The sequence below is a fragment of the Bombina bombina genome, chromosome 9 (assembly GCF_027579735.1).
Source record: "Bombina bombina isolate aBomBom1 chromosome 9, aBomBom1.pri, whole genome shotgun sequence".
Classification (NCBI taxonomy): domain Eukaryota; kingdom Metazoa; phylum Chordata; class Amphibia; order Anura; family Bombinatoridae; genus Bombina; species Bombina bombina.
Window position 1 is genome coordinate 61,450,840 of NC_069507.1, and position 20,055 is coordinate 61,470,894.

Consider the following 20,055-nt stretch of genomic DNA (forward strand, 5'->3'; position numbering starts at 1 on the left):
TGTACTGAGCCCTCTGGGAATGAAAGGAGATAGATGGTTAATTGGATTTGTTTTCTACACTTTCTGAGGAATGCATTCCCTTTAGTCATGGTATTTTGGACAAGTGGTGTTGGTGTGGCAAGCTTTTTGTCCACAATTAATATGGAATTACATATATTATTATAAAAGTGTGCAACTTTAACCGGAGTGCTAAGGGTTGGAGATGATTATACATGTCAGCACCCTGGGAATTTTTTAACAATTTGATTGGCACCATTATGGTATGATTAATGTAATCCTATTTTAAGAACATAAATAATATGTATGTATCTATCAATATCTATTTATGTTTTATTTCATTCTTACAGTTTACTATGTGTGTTTTGTAAGCTTCGCTTCCTTATCCCCCTTATTTACTTTAATTGTTTGTTTTGTTTCAGGTGGAATCAAGGGTGGCACTGAGTGAGTGGTCGGCAGTCTTTTGGGTGGCTTTAGTTGCGTTGTGTTGGCAGGGGCATGGTTAGTCAAGCTAGCCTTATGTACATCCATAGCTGCCATTTTTGGCTCCCCCTTGGTGAGACATCCGTCTTGCACCGATACGACCTTTAATGTTTTGAGTGGTTAATGTTTCCTTTTAGAATGGCGGGGGTCAGTGGCGTCACTAGGGTTGGTGTCACCCGGTGCGGTAAGTTATGGTGTCACCCCCCCCCCCCAGAAAGCAGACACACACAAAAACACAGGCACACCCACATACAAACACTCAGACACACTTAAAAACATACTCAGATGCACACACAAACACTCGGAAACACACTCAGACACACACACAAAAACACACACACAAAAACACTGAGACACACAAAAACTCAGACACACACTTACAAAATATGTAAACTGCACTGCATTAATTATAAAGCGCATGCCTAGAGCTGCTCCCTGGCTCAGCAGAGCATCAAATGAAAGATAAACAGAGCACTCTAAAATAAATCACTGAAGAAAAGGTTTAGGCGCGCAAACTATGAAAATTCTGCTCTCTGACTCTGTTCCAAGTCTGTCAGTGCACAGCCCCGGGCCGCGTGCCTACCGCTTCTTATAGCCAATCACCTCTGCAGTCTGCCCACCACCAGACCCCCGCCCGCCCTCCTACCTGTTCAGTGTGCACTTAGTGTACTGTAACCGTAATGGTCTGGTGGGCATCATACGTGGCTCCTTCACTTTAAAGACAGTGTCAAACAGTCATGCGGTCAGGTGCCAGGCATCCCCTCATGATTTGCCAGTTCCCGTTTAGAGAGACAGCACAGCAGTGAGTGACTCCACTGCTCCACATGTCACTGAGCAGTGAGCACAGATAGGCAGGCAGGTTTAGGCTAGCAGCGCAACTTTGCAAGCCCCACGGCATGCCCACAACATTCATAGAGAAATTGGGCAGGGGAGAAGCAAAGTACAAACAAGCAAAAGCACCCGGGAAAACTATGTTGAAATTGCAGCACTGGCTCAAGGGGCAAAAAAATTGTGGCCTAGATTTGGAGTTCGGCGGTAGCCGTCAAAACCAGCGTTAGAGGCTCCTAACGCTGGTTTTAGGCTACCGCCGGTAATTGGAGTCAGTGATTAAAGGGTCTAACGCTCACTTTTCAGCCGCGACTTTTCCATACCGCAGATCCCCCTACGCCATTTGCGTATCCTATCTTTTCAATGGGATCTTTCTAACGCCGGTATTTAGAGTCGTTTCTGAAGTGAGCGTTAGAGCTCTAACGACAAAATTCCAGCCGCCTGAAAATAGCAGGAGTTAAGAGCTTTCTGGCTAACGCCGGTTCATAAAGCTCTTAACTACTGTACCCTAAAGTACACTAACACCCATAAACTACCTATGTACCCCTAAACCGAGCTCCCCCCACATCGCCGCCACTCGATTTAAATTTTTAACCCCTAATCTGCCGACCGCCACCTACGTTATACTTATGTACCCCTAATCTGCTGCCCCTAACCCCGCCGACCCCTGTATTACATTTATTAACCCCTAACCTGCCCCCCACAACGTCGCCGCCAGCTACTTAAAATAATTAACCCCTAATCTTCCGACCGCAAAGCGCCGCCACCTACGTTGTCCCTATGTACCCCTAATCTGCTACCCCTAACACCGCCGACCCCTATATTATATTTATTAACCCCTAATCTGCCCCCCTCAATGTCGCCGACACCTGCCTACACTTATTAACCCCTAATCTGCCGAGCGGACCTGAGCGCTACTATAATAAAGTTATTAACCCCTAACCCGCCTCACTAACCCTATCATAAATAGTATTAACCCCTAATCTGCCCTCCCTAACATCGCCGACACCTAACTTCAATTATTAACCCCTAATCTGACGACCGGAGCTCACCGCTATTCTAATAAATTGATTAACCCCTAAAGCTAAGTCTAACCCTAACACTAACACCCCCCTAACTTAAATATAATTTTAATCTAACGAAATAAATTAACTCTTATTAAATAAATGATTCCTATTTAAAGCTAAATACTTACCTGTAAAATAAATCCTAATATAGCTACAATATAAATTATAATTATATTATAGCTATTTTAGGATTAATATTTATTTTACAGGCAACTTGGTATTTATTTTATATAGGTACAATAGCTATTAAATAGTTAAGAACTATTTAATAGCTACCTAGTTAAAATAATAACAAATTTACCTGTAAAATAAATCCTAACCTAAGATATAATTAAACCTAACACTACCCTATCAATAAATTAATTAAATAAACTACCTACAATTACCTACAATTAACCTAACACTACACTATCAATAAATTAATTAAACACAATTGCTACAAATAAATACAATTAAATAAACTAGCTAAAGTACAAAAAATAAAAAAGAACTAAGTTACAAAAAATAATAAAATATTTACAAACATAAGAAAAATATTACAACAATTTTAAACTAATTACACCTACTCTAAGCCCCCTAATAAAATAACAAAGCCCCCCAAAATAAAAAATTCCCTACCCTATTCTAAATTAAAAAAGTTACAAGCTCTTTTACCTTACCAGCCCTGAACAGGGCCCTTTGCGGGGCATGCCCCAAGGATTTCAGCTCTTTTGCCTGTAAAAAAAAACATACCATACCCCCCCCCAACATTACAACCCACCACCCACATACCCCTAATCTAACCCCTGATAGGATTCTATCAGCCAATCGGAATTAAGGTAGGAATTTTCTGATTGGCTGATGGAATCAGCCAATCAGAATCAAGTTCAATCCGATTGGCTGATCCAATCAGCCAATCAGATTGAGCTCGCATTCTATTGGCTGTTCCGATCAGCCAATAGAATGCGAGCTCAATCTGATTGGCTGATTGGATCAGCCAATCGGATTGAACTTGATTCTGATTGGCTGATTCCATCAGCCAATCAGAAAATTCCTACCTTAATTCCGATTGGCTGATAGAATCCTATCAGCCAATTGGAATTCGAGGGACGCCATCTTGGATGACGTCCCTTAAAGGAACCTATATTCGTCGGGAGACAACGGAAGAAGAGGATGGATCTGCGTCGCCTGCTTCAAGATGGACCCGCTCCGCACCGGATGGAAGAAGATTGAAGATGCCGCTTGGAGAAGATGTTTGCCGGTCCGGATGTCCTCTTCTTGCCGGATAGGAGGAAGACTTTGGAGCCTCTTCTGGACCTCTTCAGCACCGGATGATGGATCGCCAACCCCCGCTTGGGTTGGATGAAGATGTTGGAGCCAGGACGGATCGGTGAACCTGGTATGGTGAAGACAAGGTAGGAAGATCTTCAGGGGCTTAGTGTTAGGTTTATTTAAGGGGGGTTTGGGTTAGATTAGGGGTATGTGGGTGGTGGGTTGTAATGTTGGGGGGGGTATGGTATGTTTTTTTTTACAGGCAAAAGAGCTGAAATCCTTGGGGCATGCCCCGCAAAGGGCCCTGTTCAGGGCTGGTAAGGTAAAAGAGCTTGTAACTTTTTTAATTTAGAATAGGGTAGGGAATTTTTTATTTTGGGGGGCTTTGTTATTTTATTAGGGGGCTTAGAGTAGGTGTAATTAGTTTAAAATTGTTGTAATATTTTTCTTATGTTTGTAAATATTTTATTATTTTTTGTAACTTAGTTCTTTTTTATTTTTTGTACTTTAGCTAGTTTATTTAATTGTATTTATTTGTAGCAATTGTGTTTAATTAATTTATTGATAGTGTAGTGTTAGGTTAATTGTAGGTAATTGTAGGTAGTTTATTTAATTAATTTATTGATAGGGTAGTGTTAGGTTTAATTATATCTTAGGTTAGGATTTATTTTACAGGTAAATTTGTTATTATTTTAACTAGGTAACTATTAAATAGTTCTTAACTATTTAATAGCTATTGTACCTGGTTAAAATAATTACAAAGTTGCCTGTAAAATAAATATTAATCCTAAAATAGCTATAATATAATTATAATTTATATTGTAGCTATATTAGGATTTATTTTACAGGTAAGTATTTAGCTTTAAATAGGAATAAGTTATTTAATAAGAGTTAATTTATTTCGTTAGATTAAAATTATATTTAATTTAGGGGGGGTGTTAGTGTTAGGGTTAGACTTAGCTTTAGGGGTTAATACATTTATTATAGTAGCGGTGAGGTCCGCTCGGCAGATTAGGGGTTAATAATTGAAGGTAGGTGTCGGCGATGTTAGGGAGGGCAGATTAGGGGTTAATACTATTTATGATAGGGTTAGTGAGGCGGATTAGGGGTTAATAACTTTATTATAGTAGCGCTCAGGTCCGCTCGGCAGATTAGGAGTTAATAAGTGTAGGCAGGTGTCGGCGACGTTGAGGGGGGCAGATTAGGGGTTAATAAATATAATATAGGGGTCGGCGATGTTAGGGCAGCAGATTAGGGGTACATAGGGATAACGTAGGTTGCGGCGGTTTACGGAGCGGCAGATTAGGGGTTAAAAAAAATATGCAGGTGTCAGCGATAGCGGGGGCGGCAGATTAGGGGTTAATAAGTGTAAGGTTAGGGGTGTTTAGACTCGGGGTACATGTTAGAGTGTTAGGTGCAGACTTAGGAGGTGTTTCCCCATAGGAAACAATGGGGCTGCGTTAGGAGCTGAACGCTGCTTTTTTGCAGGTGTTAGGTTTTTTTTCAGCTCAAACAGCCCCATTGTTTCCTATGGGAGAATCGTGCACGAGCACGTTTTTGAGGCCGGCCGCTTCCGTAAGCAACTCTGGTATCGAGAGTTGCATTTGCGGTAAAAATGCTCTACGCTCCTTTTTTGGAGCCTAACGCAGCATTTGTTTAAACTCTCGATACCAGAGTTAAATTTATGGTGCGGCCAGAAAAAAGCCCGCGGAGCGTTAACAGCCCTTCTACCGCCGAACTCCAAATCTAGGCCTGTGTGTCTACAACTTCCTCAGTCCCACCAATGTTCACAAATGCCAGCCCCTCTAATAAAAAAAAAATCTAAGCGGCCCGCCCCCCCGCCCCCCCCTAGTGACGCCACTGGCGGGGGTTGCGGCCCAAGTCAATCTGTGGGTCCGTATGGGTATGGTCGAACTAATGGGAGGGGAAAGATTCTGCAAGTCGGAGCTTGTATCGCCTCTCCCCATGGGCCAGTAAACACGTAGCGGATTATACCAATAATTTTTTAAGGGCGAAGCTCGGTAGAGGCTTTGCAATAAATCTGACCTCTGTGTGCTTGGAATTTTCATATATTTTAGGGAACTCAGCTGCCGCCACCTAGTAATAAAATATAAAGTTTCATATTTATTTGTCTGACTCAATAAACGCGACCATGTTCATGATCTTTTTCCAATCTTTGTATGTGGTACGTTTATTTTGGTTATTGTTAGGTGGGAATGTAAGTAATGGTGGTTTAACTCTTAGAGGGACATTAAACACTAAACAAATGCTAGAATGATTCATTCAGAGAAAAGATTGGTCTGAGAATAATGTAGATTTATTTTTTTAAAGTTTCATTAGCTGTTTATATGTTGACAAAATTTACTAAATGTAGCCAGCGATCAGCAAGGGCTACCCAGGGTCTGAACAAAAAATGGTCAGGCTCCTAAGCTTACATTCCTGATTTTTCAAATAAAGATACCAAGAGAATGAAGAAAAACTGATAATATGCGTAAACTAGAAAGTTGCTTAATATTCCATGCTCTATCTGAATCATGAAAGGACAAAATGTGGGTTTAATATCCCTTTAAAGTAAATAGAGCTGTGTCGCTCATTTGCATATCTCTGATTTGTGGTAAAAGGAAGAGAGTGAAATATACCCTTGTTCCTCTATATGTCTTGTTTTCTCAAAGTGAAACTGGAGAATGTATAGCCACACCCCTAGGGAGCTCTAACCAGCCAACTACATGACAGCATTGTCCATTTAATGCCCATACTTTCTCCGGCCAACCCTGATTCCACACTGTTTCTGTGACTCCACCCATTAGTCTCCTAGATTCAGCCCCCAGCCTCCTTGTCATCTGTAATAGATTGCAAGTAATGCATTGAAGTTAAAGGGACACTGAATCCAAATTTTTTCTTTTGTGGTTCAGATAGAGCATGCAATTTTAAGCAACTTTCTCATGTACTCCTATTATCAATTTTTCTTCGTTCTCTTGGTATCTTTATTTGAAAAATACGACATCTAAGCTAAAGAGCCAGTCATTTTTTGGTTCAGAACAATGGACAGCACTTGGTGGGTGAATTTATCCACCAATCAGCAAGAACAACCCAGGTTGTTCACCAAAAAGGGCCCGGCATCTAAACTTACATTCTTGCTTTTCAAATAAAAATACCAAGAGAAGACAATTTGATAATAGGAGTAAATTAGAAAGTTGCTTAAATTTGCATGCTGTATCTGAATCACTAAAGAAAACATTTGGATTTAGTGTCCCTTTAATGTAATGTTAGTTAAAGGGACATTAAACACCCCTTGCTTTTAATTGGGCTTTGTTCCACATATCCTAGAGAGGTCAAAAAGCAAATTATGTCACCTATTAGATTTTCAGCATTTGCAGTTGACAATATATGCTTTATGCCCTCTCTAGGGAGCATTTTTTTTTTTTTTTTACAAAAGCAAAAGGTGTTCATAGTCACTTTAATCAATCTAACTCCCTATCCCTATCTCCATGCCAAAAAAAATAATCATGTAATAGATTTAATTGCTGCCCTATCTTAATACAGGTACAAATCCCCAAATCTGGAATTCCAAAAAACAGAATTATACCAAAATCCAGACCTTTTTCATCAATATTTTTTAAAATCAATGATTTAATCAGATGTTTTTGATTTAAATAGGATTTATTTTTTAAATAAAATGCTTTTTAAGGAAAAATCTAAATATAGTTTCTATTTAAGATTAAAATTATTAACATACGGCTAGATTACGAGTTTTGCTGTAAGAGCGGCTCGGTACTAACTTGCAAGTTATTTCCACCGCTCTCCTCCCTATAGCGCTGCTATTACAGGTTTTCAAACACCTGGCGTTAGCAGGCAATATGTGAGCATTGAGCAAAATTGAGCTCCATACCGCACTCAAATATCAGCGCTGCTTTGAGCTGGTTTTACGTTACTTCACAGGCAAGTTTGTATTTATTTTAACTAGGTAGACTAGTTAGTAAATAGTTATTAACTATTTACTAACTATCTAGTTAAAATAAATACAAATTTACCTGTAAAATAAAACCTAACCTGTCTTACACTAACACCTAACCTTACAATACAATTAAATAAATTACATTAATTAAATACAATTAACTAAATTACAAAAACAAACAAACACTAAATTACACAAAATAAAATAGATCAAATAAAATTATCAAATATTTAAACTAATTACTCCTAATCTAATAGCACTATCAAAATAAAAAAGCCCCCCCAAAATAAAAAAAAACCCTAGCCTACACTAAACTGCCAATAGCCCTTAAAAGGGCCTTTTGCGGGGCATTGCCCCAAAGAAATCAGCTCTTTTACCTGTAAAAAAAAATTACAAACAACCCCCCAACAGTAAAACCCACCACCCACACAACCAAACCCCCCAAATAAAGTCCTATCTAAAAAAAACTAAGCTCCCCATTGACCTGAAAAGGGCATTTGGATGGGCATTGCCCTTAAAAGGGCATTTAGATCTTTTTCGGTGCCCAAAATGCTAATCTAAAAATAAAACCCACCCAATAAACCCTTAAAAAAACCTAACACTAACCCCCGAAGATCCACTTACAGTTTTTGAAGACCAGACATCCATCCTCAAAGAGGATCAATCAGCCAATAGGATTTTTTCACCTTTAATTCCGATTGGCTAATAGAATTCTATCAGCCAATCGGAATTCAAGGGACGCCATCTTGGATGACAACCCTTAAAGAAGCCTTCATTCTTCGTTAGCCGTGGAAAGAAAAGGATGCTCTGCGCCGGATGTCTTGTAGATGGAGCCGCTCCGCGCTGGATGGTTGAAGATAGAAGATGCCATCTGGATGAAGACTTCTGTCAACTTGCATGAAGACTTCGGCCCGCTTGGACGAAGATGTAAGGAATCCGTTCCAACTTTTCCTTTCTCCCTGCTTGTCACATGATAAATCCAGTCACTACCAATAGCCTACTTAAGTTTTAACCACGCCTTAAACAGGTGCTTAGTTATTGTGCTCTCAAGCTGAACTCTAGTGTTTCTCTCTGAAACTCACTTATACTATTATTGGATTACAAAAACCTTATTAGGTTAACCTGGATATATCTAAACCTTCATTCTCCAACCTCTAATCTAGTGATCTGCTTATAACCGACAAACATCCTTCTCAAACACTTCACCTTTGAGTAAAGTACTGATCCGTGGATGTAGCAGCTCTCTCCCAACAGTCAACTGCATCTAACTGCTAAGTACCCCTGAAAAGGAATCGTGACATGGGCTTAACTGTGAGTAGACCAACTGAACCGCTCCTGTTACTCTACTTAGACACGCCCCCAACCTGAAGCGAAACCCCACTCGCTAAGAGCTTCACACACCCTCGTTACGTCACCAGCAGCAGAGTAACAGAACGCTCTCTCTCTCTGGCGCATATCTGCAGCTCTCCTGTTACTAGCAGCAAGGATCATCAGAGTCCCATCACGTTGCCTAAGTGTAGTCATGAAGGTAACGGCTGGATACTATATATATATATATATATATATATATATATATATATATATATATATATAGTAAACAATTTCCAGTTCAGCCCACCGATAGCCAACTCGCCTGGGTGCAATGATATAGCATCAAATAGGAAACAAGAGAATGCACTCTCAGGACTTTTAAAAAAAAAAACAATTTAATGGAACGTTTTCGGGGTTCACAACCCCTTCATCAGCATATGAATATCTATTTATAAATACTTAGAACATATTCTGCAATGTGCAGAACATTGGAATGTGAAATATTAACAGTAAATACAAAGTTAAAACCTTTATTAAATATGAATATTGCATAAATATGCTTTTACATGTTTTCATCTAATTAAAGTCAAAGGGCTCCAATGCACTTCTATATATATCTATCTATATACAGTATATATATATATATATTTATGTGTTTATATGTGTATATATGTCTGTAAATACATATATCCACATATAAATACATAATACATATATACACATATAAATACATAAATATATATGTACACATATAAATACATAAATACATATATACACATATAAATACATAAATACATATATACACATATAAATACATAAATACATATGTACACATGTATATATCCATATTTAGACATGTATATGTATGTATGTCTAATGTTAAAGCCCTTTGCTTGCCTTTTTTTCTCTAACACCTCAGACCTCCTATCTTTGAGCCTTTGGGGAAGATTTATCAAAGCTTCAACTGATAATACGCGGGTTTATGTTCGATGCTGCAAGACAATGAAGCATATTAAATAATAAAAGTCAATTAGAAACTTTATTAAATGTTATACTCTTTCTAAATCAAACAATATTATTGCTCCAAATTTGGTGCATTAGTAGATATAGGGATAAAAATGAAATACATTACTACTTATGGATTATGTTACATCTTTGTCTCTCATTACAAAGCAAGAGGATAATATTATTGCTCTAATTTTTGTGCAAAATATTGCTCCAAACTTGGTGCGAAGTGTTGCTCCAAACTTGGTGTACTAGTAGATATAGAGATAAAAATGAAATAAATACATAATATAGCTAACTTTTTTTTATATATAAACTATTTGCACCATGTTTAAGTCCCACTCTCCACTTCGCATCAAATTTGACGCAACACTTTTTGCACCAAATTTGACGCAATACTCCTAAACAACCCACAAACTAGTGAAATTTTCCACCACTTTTGCTTGGGAAATGCATAATCACATGATTTATGATATCAGCCAATCTGATTTAAATATACATTTTATACTATCACTAACGAACCAAACTGCTTGAAACTTGTGTCAATGATCACTCATCAGAACTTGCAATTGCCATTTGTTACATTGTGTATTATACTTGAAAGTATGTATATGTGAAATTAGTATTACAGTTAAACAGTGATGATGACATTAGGACACACAGTGTTATAGTTTAGACAATGATTTTAAAATTCAAATTATGTTTGATTCAATATAATCTTAAACTGATAGCTCAAAGGGATAGTTTACCTAACATTAAACTGTCATGATTAAGATACAGCAGAAATTAAAATCACCTCTTTACTGTCATGCTATTTTCAGTGTTTTTCTTCGTTCTCTAAAATTTTATTTTCATTAAGAAATGTCATCTTATAGGCCAGCCCATTTTATAACACCTCTGTAGGGGTGGTGTTTAAAATTAGACTGCAATCAGGAGTATTGTGTAAAATTTGGTGCGAAAAGTGTTGCGTCAACTTTGGTGCGAAGTGGAGAGTGGGACTTGTATTACATGCCTTAAACATGGTGCAAATAGACACATAAAAAAAGGAAGTTATGTTATGTATTTATTTCATTGTTATCTCTATATCTACTAGTGCACCAAGTTTGGAGCAATACTTCGCACCAAGTTTGGAGCAATACTTCGCACCAAGTTTGAAGCAATATTTCGTACCAAATTTGGAGCAATATTATCTACTTGCTTTGTAATGAGAGACAACGATGTAACATAATCCATAAGTAGTAATGTATTTGTTTAATTTTTATCCCTATATCTACTAGTGCACCAAATTTGGAGCAATACTTTGCACCAAATTTGGAGCAATAATATTGTTTGATTTAGAAAGAGCATACAATTTTAATAAACTTTCTAATTACATGTTATATTTGCAATTATTCCTGCTCAGAATAATACATTTACACTATACATATAGTGGTATAAATAAACACAGATATATGAAAGACGACATTGTTTAGAACAAAAAAAGGAATTTAAGGACATAACAAAAAAAGGAATTTAGGGACATAACACATATAAATGTACAAGTATGTGCAAAGATATATGTACAGATTCTAGCATTAATAATCATTTTAAAAACTTAAAAACATGAGATAGGTATTGTCATGAGATGCAGGACATATGCAGGACACAGCAATGATGGTACAACTCTATTTTATTACAGAGCATAGCAATACACATCCAGACAGGTTGATTGTACTAAACTAACTGCGACACAGACACCGGACCTAAGCCCCGCCCACATGCTAGTGACATCACATCCTGCTCTCATCACATCTTCCCCTTTTTCAAAGGCAAAGCATACATTCGCATATATTAAATAACAAGGTACACCAACAGGGTATACAACAACATTTTGTTTTAGAACATTATAAAAACAGATAAATTAGAAAACATGAACAAATAAATTACATCCTGACTTGGACATCGGGGTAGACTACCCTAGTCCACAGTGACCATGGGATTATTCTGCCCATACTTCCGGTCACTGTTCTAGCTAAAGTCAGTCCCTGTATCGGGCCGGAAGTTTCACCACTCTTCCGCTTGATGTAACTTTGCATGAACTGTCCTCTGATACAGAAGATGGTGAACAAGAGTCTGCTGGAGGCAAAGATATATCCCCGCTATGATCTTGCTGAGGGGAAGGCACCTCTCTTAGAACAGGGGATCCCACCGGCGGTGGGACTGACGTATCCGGTTCCAGACTCTCAGGTACAGGCTGAAGATGTCTTCGGTTACGGCGTGTAACCGTCCCTCCCTCTGTAAGGACTGTGTAAGACCTTGGTTCTGGAGAGCGGCCCACTACCGTAGCAGGCGTCTTCCATTTCTTCTCATCATCCAGTTTAATTCTGACACTTTGGCCCGCTTTCAGTTCCTGTAAAGGCCTGACAGAATGTCTCCTGTCGTAGAAGAAACGATAACCCTTTTTGGCCTCTTCATCCCTCCTAAGGACTTCGTCCCGAGGAACAGGGCCAGGCGGCTTGAAGACACCCACTGAGGGTAAAGTGGTGCGAATCTGGCGTCCTAGCATCAGCTGTGCCGGGCTAAACCCGGTGGCTTGAATGGGCGTCGCCCTGTATGACAAGAGGGCTAGGTACGGTTCAGATTGCTTTAGAATGAATTTTGTTGTTTGAACTGCCCTTTCAGCCATTCCGTTGGCCTGCGGATAATGTGGACTTGACGTGGAATGTACAAAATCATATTCCCTGCTGAAAGCACTGAACTCTGTAGAAGCGAACTGCATGCCATTATCACTCACCAGCTCCATTGGAATGCCCCAGCGGGCGAACAGGCTCTTCAGGCGAATGATAACGGCCTGACTTGTGATATCATTCAGGGGTGCTATTTCCAAATACCTGGAATAGTAGTCGATAACAACAAGAAACTTTTTCCCGTGCAGTTCGCACAAATCAGCAGCTATTTTCTGCCACGGCCCCGCAGGCAGCGGAGTAGACATTAAGGGCTCCCTTCTCTGAGTAGGCCGGCGTTCCCGGCAAAAGGCACATTTAGACACGTGATTTGCAATGTCGGAGCTGATCCCAGGCCACCACACAGCTGTAGCTGCTCTTTCTCTGCACTTTGTAATGCCTAAGTGGCCATCGTGAATCCTGTTTAACATCTCCTTCCTCATGCTGACAGGAATTACAATACGGTCTTGGAACAGCACCAACCCCTCCAGCTCCGTGAGCTGCGACCTCTCTGGCTGGTAAGCATTTAAAGACATCCAGGCTGCCCGGCTCTCGGGCCAGCCATCTCTTATGTACCTTATAACTTCTTGCAGATCTGTGTCCAAATATGTCTCTTTCTTTATCTCTTCCAGTTTCCTTGAAGAAATGGACTTAGAGGCCAGAACTGAATCAACATACACTTTTACATCCGACTCTGTGGAGGATTCTTCAGCAGCAGCCAGCGGGAGCCTGGACAGTGTATCTGCCACAACCAGCTGCTTCCCCGGCACATGCACTGCCTGAACATTGAACCTGAGTAGTCTCATTAAAAGTCTCTGGCATCTCAAGGGTGTTTTGCCGATGTCATAAGAATTGATAAGAGGGACTAGCGGTTTGTGGTCAGTTTCCAGACTAAATTTCTCCAAACCCACTAGATAACGCTGAAAGCGCTCACAGGCCCAAACTGCAGCCAGGCACTCTTTCTCAATTTGAGCGTATTTTGACTCAGCAGCCGTCAGTGTGCGGGAACAGTAGGCGATGGGCTGTAGTTTGTTGTCATTCAGCTGCAGAAGTGCAGCCCCCAACCCATAACTGCTTGCATCAGCACTAACCACAGTCTTTTTTGAAGGGTCGTAGAACCCCAGCACTGGGGCAGACCCCAGCAGGGACTTCGCATGCAGGAACGCTTTTTCTTGTGAGGGTCCCCAAACCCAGGCAACATCTTTCTTAAGCAACTCTGTGATAGGGTGCAAAACTGTAGATAAATCTGGAAGAAACTTGCCCACGTAATTTACAAGGCCCAATATCTGTCTCAGCTCATGTACATCAGAAGGGCTTTTCATCTGTTCGATAGCCCGAATTTTCTCGGGGTCCGGCTTGATGCCATCCCCGTTGATGATATGCCCAAAGTAGCATAATTCAGTTTTCCTAAAATGACATTTTTCTTTATTCAGCTTCAGCCCAGACTCTTTGATAGCCTGCAGCACACAACTCAAACGCTGATCATGCTCTTCCACTGTAGACCCATACACTAGAATGTCGTCCATGACGACTGCTGTGCCCACGTGGCCACTCAGGAGAGAACTCATTTCCCTCTGAAAGATCTCAGGAGCGGAGGATATCCCAAAGGGAAGTCTGCAGAAGCAGAACCGACCTACCGGAGTGATAAAGGTAGTCAGTTTGCGGCACTTTGGATCCAGGGGGATCTGCCAAAAGCCGCTAGAAGCGTCTAATGTGGAAAAGAACTTCGCCCCAGCCAACTTCGGGGCTATATCTTCCAATGTCGGCAGCACAAATCTCTCCCTCTTCACTGCCTCATTCAACCTTTTCAGGTCCACACAGATGCGCACCTTTCCGTTTTTCTTTGCAACTGGAACAATGGGGGCACACCAATCAGTTGCTTCAACAACCTCTTCAATAACCCCCATAGACTTCATGCGCATGAGCTCTTTCTCCACTTGAGGCATGAGCGGGAACGGAATTCTACGAGGAGTAGAAATACTGTACGGGACTGCGTCACTTTTAAGTGCTATACGGACAGGTTTGCAGCTCAGTAGGCCCAACTCGCCAAACATATCTTCAGAGATCTCATTCACTCTGGCCACGAGGCCCAAGTCACAGGCTGCTTTTCTGCTCAATAAACTGTTAACACACTGACCTCGGATCACATGCACCCACATGGTGAACTTCCTTTGTTTGTACTCACAGCTGGCAAGAAATTTCCCCACACAATCAATGCGGCCACCAGGACTATGAACATTTGTAGTAACCTTCGCCAGCTGGGGCTGTCGAGGCAGTTTCATAAATTCAGCAAAAGACATTACAGTGATATCTGCTCCTGTGTCAATCTTAAAATCAACTTTGGCTCCCATTACAGTAAAAGTAACTTTCCAATCTTCCTCTGAGCTTGTCCGTTCCACAACAGACCCCACAAAAGACACTTCCTGACCCTCCTGGTCACTGTCCACCTGCATCTCCTTAATGTATTCAGTTTTACACACCACTTCAAAATGGCCTATTCTGTTACATTTTCTGCATCTTTTATCTCTGGCCGGGCATATAGCACTCTGATCATGAGCCCGGTAGCACCGTGTGCATCGGCCATGTTGCGCCCATCCACTTCTAGGCCTTTCCAATACTTTAGATCTACAGCTCACACTGTGCCTTTCACTAGTAATTTTCCTAGACTGTTGCACTTCATCCACAATACTCTCAGACCTCAGATCAGCACTTTGCTTTTTCACCAGTTCACTCTGGCGGGCCATCCTAATAGCCCCGTCTAACGTTAAATCAGGCTCTAACTGCAGCTTCAGGGAGACTTCAGCATCTGCAATTCCAATAACTATTCTGTCTCTGATTTGCTCTTCTTTAGCAACACCAAACTCACAGAATTCAGCTAATTCATACAGGCTGCGCACAAATGACTCCACAGATTCTCCCACACGCTGATTACGTTTGTGAAAACAAGCTCTCTCATGAATCACATTTCTTTTGGGCACAAAGTGGGCACTGAGTTTATCCATAACTATATCAAAGTTAACTTCGTCCCCTTCTTGGAAAGTAAAGCATTGAACACTGGCTCTACATCTTTCCCCATAGAATATAAAAGAGAATTAACTTGTACTTCACCACTCTCCTTGTTCAGTTTGGATGCAATCCTGAAGCGCTGAAACCGCTGACGCCATGTGGGCCAAGCTGCAGGCTGAGAAAAGTCAAAAGGCTCAGGTGGGGTAAACTTTGACATCGTCATCATCAGAAACAGAAGCGTAGTCCAGAACTTCTGACACCATGTCATGAGATGCAGGACATATGCAGGACACAGCAATGATGGTACAACTCTATTTTATTACAGAGCATAGCAATACACATCCAGACAGGTTGATTGTACTAAACTAACTGCGACACAGACACCGGACCTAAGCCCCGCCCACATGCTAGTGACATCACATCCTGCTCTCATCACAGGTATCATGATTTCTAGAAATACAAATACACATTAACTTATGTGGAAATATCATATATAAGTTTTTGGTATAACAAATACATAGAAAATAACTTTCTATGAGATATTATTGTTTGTTCAGGTATAAATCTAGCCATTTCTTTGACATTAACAGATGAAAAATAAAAGATTAGCTTTAGAGAAATGTGCTTCTTCATGGACAGTAATGAAATGAAGTTGGAAAAAAAAGAATACCCGCGATATTGATGACTCTTATTTATCAACAGTCTGATGCTCGGGGAGGCTTCCGGTGGGAGGAGCACGCTGAAGTTCCACGCGCTCTGTCAGCTCTGTGTGAAGGAGCTGGTATTTACAACACCCCGTTAACAAAGGCTCCTATTGCCGGGGGTGAGAGCCCTGCTTGGGGAGGACGTACCATCTATCGACGGAAGCCTTTTACAGCTAATACAGGCCGGACGGTACTGGCCGGGAGACACACACAGTAGGTCAGGCACTGAAGAGCAATCAGAGGAGTTTCAGAGCACTGATCGAGACTGGATGTTGCTGCCATAGGTAGACCCGACAGAGACCGAAGTCAGCAAACAAGCTGCAAGAAAGTTTGGCTGCCCCCCTCACCTGGAGGCAGACGGGAGGTGTCACGCTTGGACCCGAGGTCAGGAAGGAGCAGCAGCCGAGGTGGTCGTGGTCATGCGGTGGCAAACGCAAGTATTACAAAGATTCTGAGTGCATAAAGTATCAGCCTGTGTGTTTAGATTGCTTTGTGTGTCAGCGGGAGGACAGTTTTTTTTCCACCTTTTGTGTATTTATCTTACATTACTTCGGCCCTATTACCAGCCTAGGGGGGACAGAGACTCTCATACGCTAAATAAAGTAAAAAGCTGAGTTAAGCCTTGCACCCTAACTGTAACCCCTAAGGGAGGGGAGCAGGGAAAAAGGAAATGGAAAATATCTGTATATTCAGCCTTACAAACAGATGAAATGAGTCATAAGGGGCTTAGATACATGGTTGACAGAGTTGATAGCACGGGACTGTGCTATGTATATTTAAACACCCCACAAACAGGCCCAAACTGAAAGGGAATGGAAGACTGTAAGCTGGATACACCTATATAAGATAAAGGTGTGGATTAAGGCTGTTTTATGCACTCCATACAAAAAAGCATAAAGGAATAAAGAAAAGTGTTTTTTTCTTCTACACTTTTTGAGAGATATTGTTTCTATAAGTTTGTTTGTCCCATATAAAAAAAGAGATACAAGGGAGAAGGTAGAATCAGAGGAGTATTGGGATCTGCCCCCCTTATTTTTCTCTGTTGTTGGTAGGGCTAACAATATCAAGCAAAGCTTATGATGGTGACATTTACAAGTAACTGGACAAATCTAGGAACAAGAGAAGTTAAGCAACACGGATGATTGGGCGCAGTGTATCTGAGTCTAAGCCAGCTGGCACTATAAGATAAAAGAAGCAGGAATATGAACAGATTTCATTCATGATTTTTTTTTTTTTTTTTTTTTGCTTTGTGAAATTGCCTGCTGTTAAAGACTGAAGTAACGAACTCTTGTTAAGCTTAATATATAGGAATTTTCGGAATTTTCCATATATTTCATCATATTGGAAAGGCTATAAAGAGTTAATTGAGCCTCAATTTAAAGGCAGTAAGGTGTGCGTGTAGGAAAGGAGACTACTGTGGGTAATCTGTTTAAAGCATCTGTGATATATTGTCGATATAATGGCAGTAGAAATTTCTGCAAAAGTATAGAGGTTTTAGTAACACCTACAGTTGGAAAAAACAAACAAAAAAAAGGGCTAAAAGCGGTGATTTATTTATACTGTATTAGGGTTGTTCAGTTAAGGATCATTGTTAACCAGATAACTGGTAATAATTGGTTACCCTAATGAAGAAGTTCTGTTCTTTTATACCAAAAAGTAACTGAATATTAACTAAAAGATACCAGCAAGTTTGTACACATAAGGTTGCTTTTTTGTTTGGTTATTAGGTCAGAAGAACTTTAACATAAACACAGAATGTGTATTTAATTTACATGATTGGTAACGGCTAGCTTTAAGTCTTCAGAAAGATTGTTATAAATTGCCAGGAATTGTAGTAAAAGTCTACTAGGTTAAAACCTAAGTCAAGCAAAAACCTGGTAAGAGGCAGCATTAGCGCACAGTGCTGGACGCTTGAATCTAGAACTTTCCCACATATCTAACTCTATTGCAAAGGCTGCAAGGATTAATTGAGCCCTAATTTAAGAAAGTAGTGTCTGTGTATATGAACAGACACTACTCTGGGTAATCACTATAAAGCATCTGTGACACTCCGCTGATAGAGTGGCAGTAAAAATCTGTATAAAGGTATTAGAGGTTAAGTAACACCTATAGTTTAAAAACATTTGAAGAAACTGTATTAGATATATGGAGCTTTTTTATTATGAAGGTATTAGGCTAGAAGAATACCAAGACAAACACAGTAAGTGTAATTCTTTTGCAAGCTAAAGAAGGGTAACGGCTACTTAAAGCTTAAGAAATAATGTCATAAAAAGGTTACAGTACTAGCACACTTTCTTTGTTGATGTCCCATTGGTAGCGAGTAGAGGAGAAAAACTCTTATACACACAGATTGCCAGGAACTATAGTAAAAATGTATTAGATTAAAACTCTAAGTTAAACAAGTACCTGGTAAAAGGCAGTGCTAGCGCACTCTAATATTTCTCTGGTATAAAGACGATGTAATAGCTGTATGTGCTACAGCATAAGTTAAGGCTTAATTTACTGTGTCAGGTAGCATTAACAGGTCTCTAAGATTGTTTAACGAGTTTGGGGGTCTTGATTAGAGGATGAATGTTATCACTTCCTGATTATTGAGTTTATACACTGAGCCGGGTTAGGGGGTACACATTAAAGGGACAGTTTACTCAAAAAATTTCTCCCCTTTAATTTGTTCCCAATGATCCACTTTACCTGCTAGAGTGTATTAAATTGTTTACAAGTAGCTCCTTTACCCTTATATTGGCATTTGAAATTGTTGATTTAGCATGTGGTATCCCCACCTATTCTGAAAGTTTGTGGCCGCGCGTACCAGCTATAGATAAGCTTTGTAAACACAGCCAGCAGAAGAAATTACACTCCAGTGGGATATAGCAGAGATAAGGTAATACAATGTTGATTTTCCATTGTTCTCTCAAAGTACTGGCGATTGTTTTAAGGACAGATATAAGATAAAGAAGCAGGTATATTTCCACAATGTGATACAGTAATGAGATCTGATTATACCTACAAGCTCAACCCATTTTATTAGGTTGTGGCTTCAAAACACAAAATCAGAGCTTTAATATACACAAATAAGCCTTAAAAAGCTATTTTTCATACATTTTTTACACTGCAGTTGGCAAAAAAAGCAATTGTAAACACATTAAGGGAAAAACTATTTTACAGTATACTGTCCCTTTAAGGGGCCACGTAACACAAATTGGCACACACAGCCAGAGGTAGAAATATCTATTTCACTTATAATCTAACTTTTGCACTATTACACCTTCTTCGGACATTGTCCGATATAAATTGCAAGCACTTTTTGAGGCTAGTCCTTATTCATAAGGATTAACTGCACTTAGAGCACTATTAGCGGTGAGACACACCGTGCACGAGTAGTCAATCTTTCGAGTTTTTTTTTTTTCTCTCTAAACATTATTGCACTCAGTCACATTTATGGAAAAATATATACCCAATCTTAAGACAATGTCCCCAGCCATGCCAACAAAGAGAGATAAAAAAAGCAAAGGCTTTGTTAGAGATAGGATCAGAGGGAACAATGGAGGCTCCCACAATTACTACAGATAAGCAATTATCGAACAATCAACTAGCTGATTTAATATTACCTCAATTCGACTCTATTAAAAAAGAGATTGTTATTCTGTCAGCGGAAATCAGGTCATTCTCCAACAGATTATCTGAGGCAGAGGAAAGAGTTTCTGATCTTGAAGATAGATTCAATAACCATGATGTAAACTGGTTGA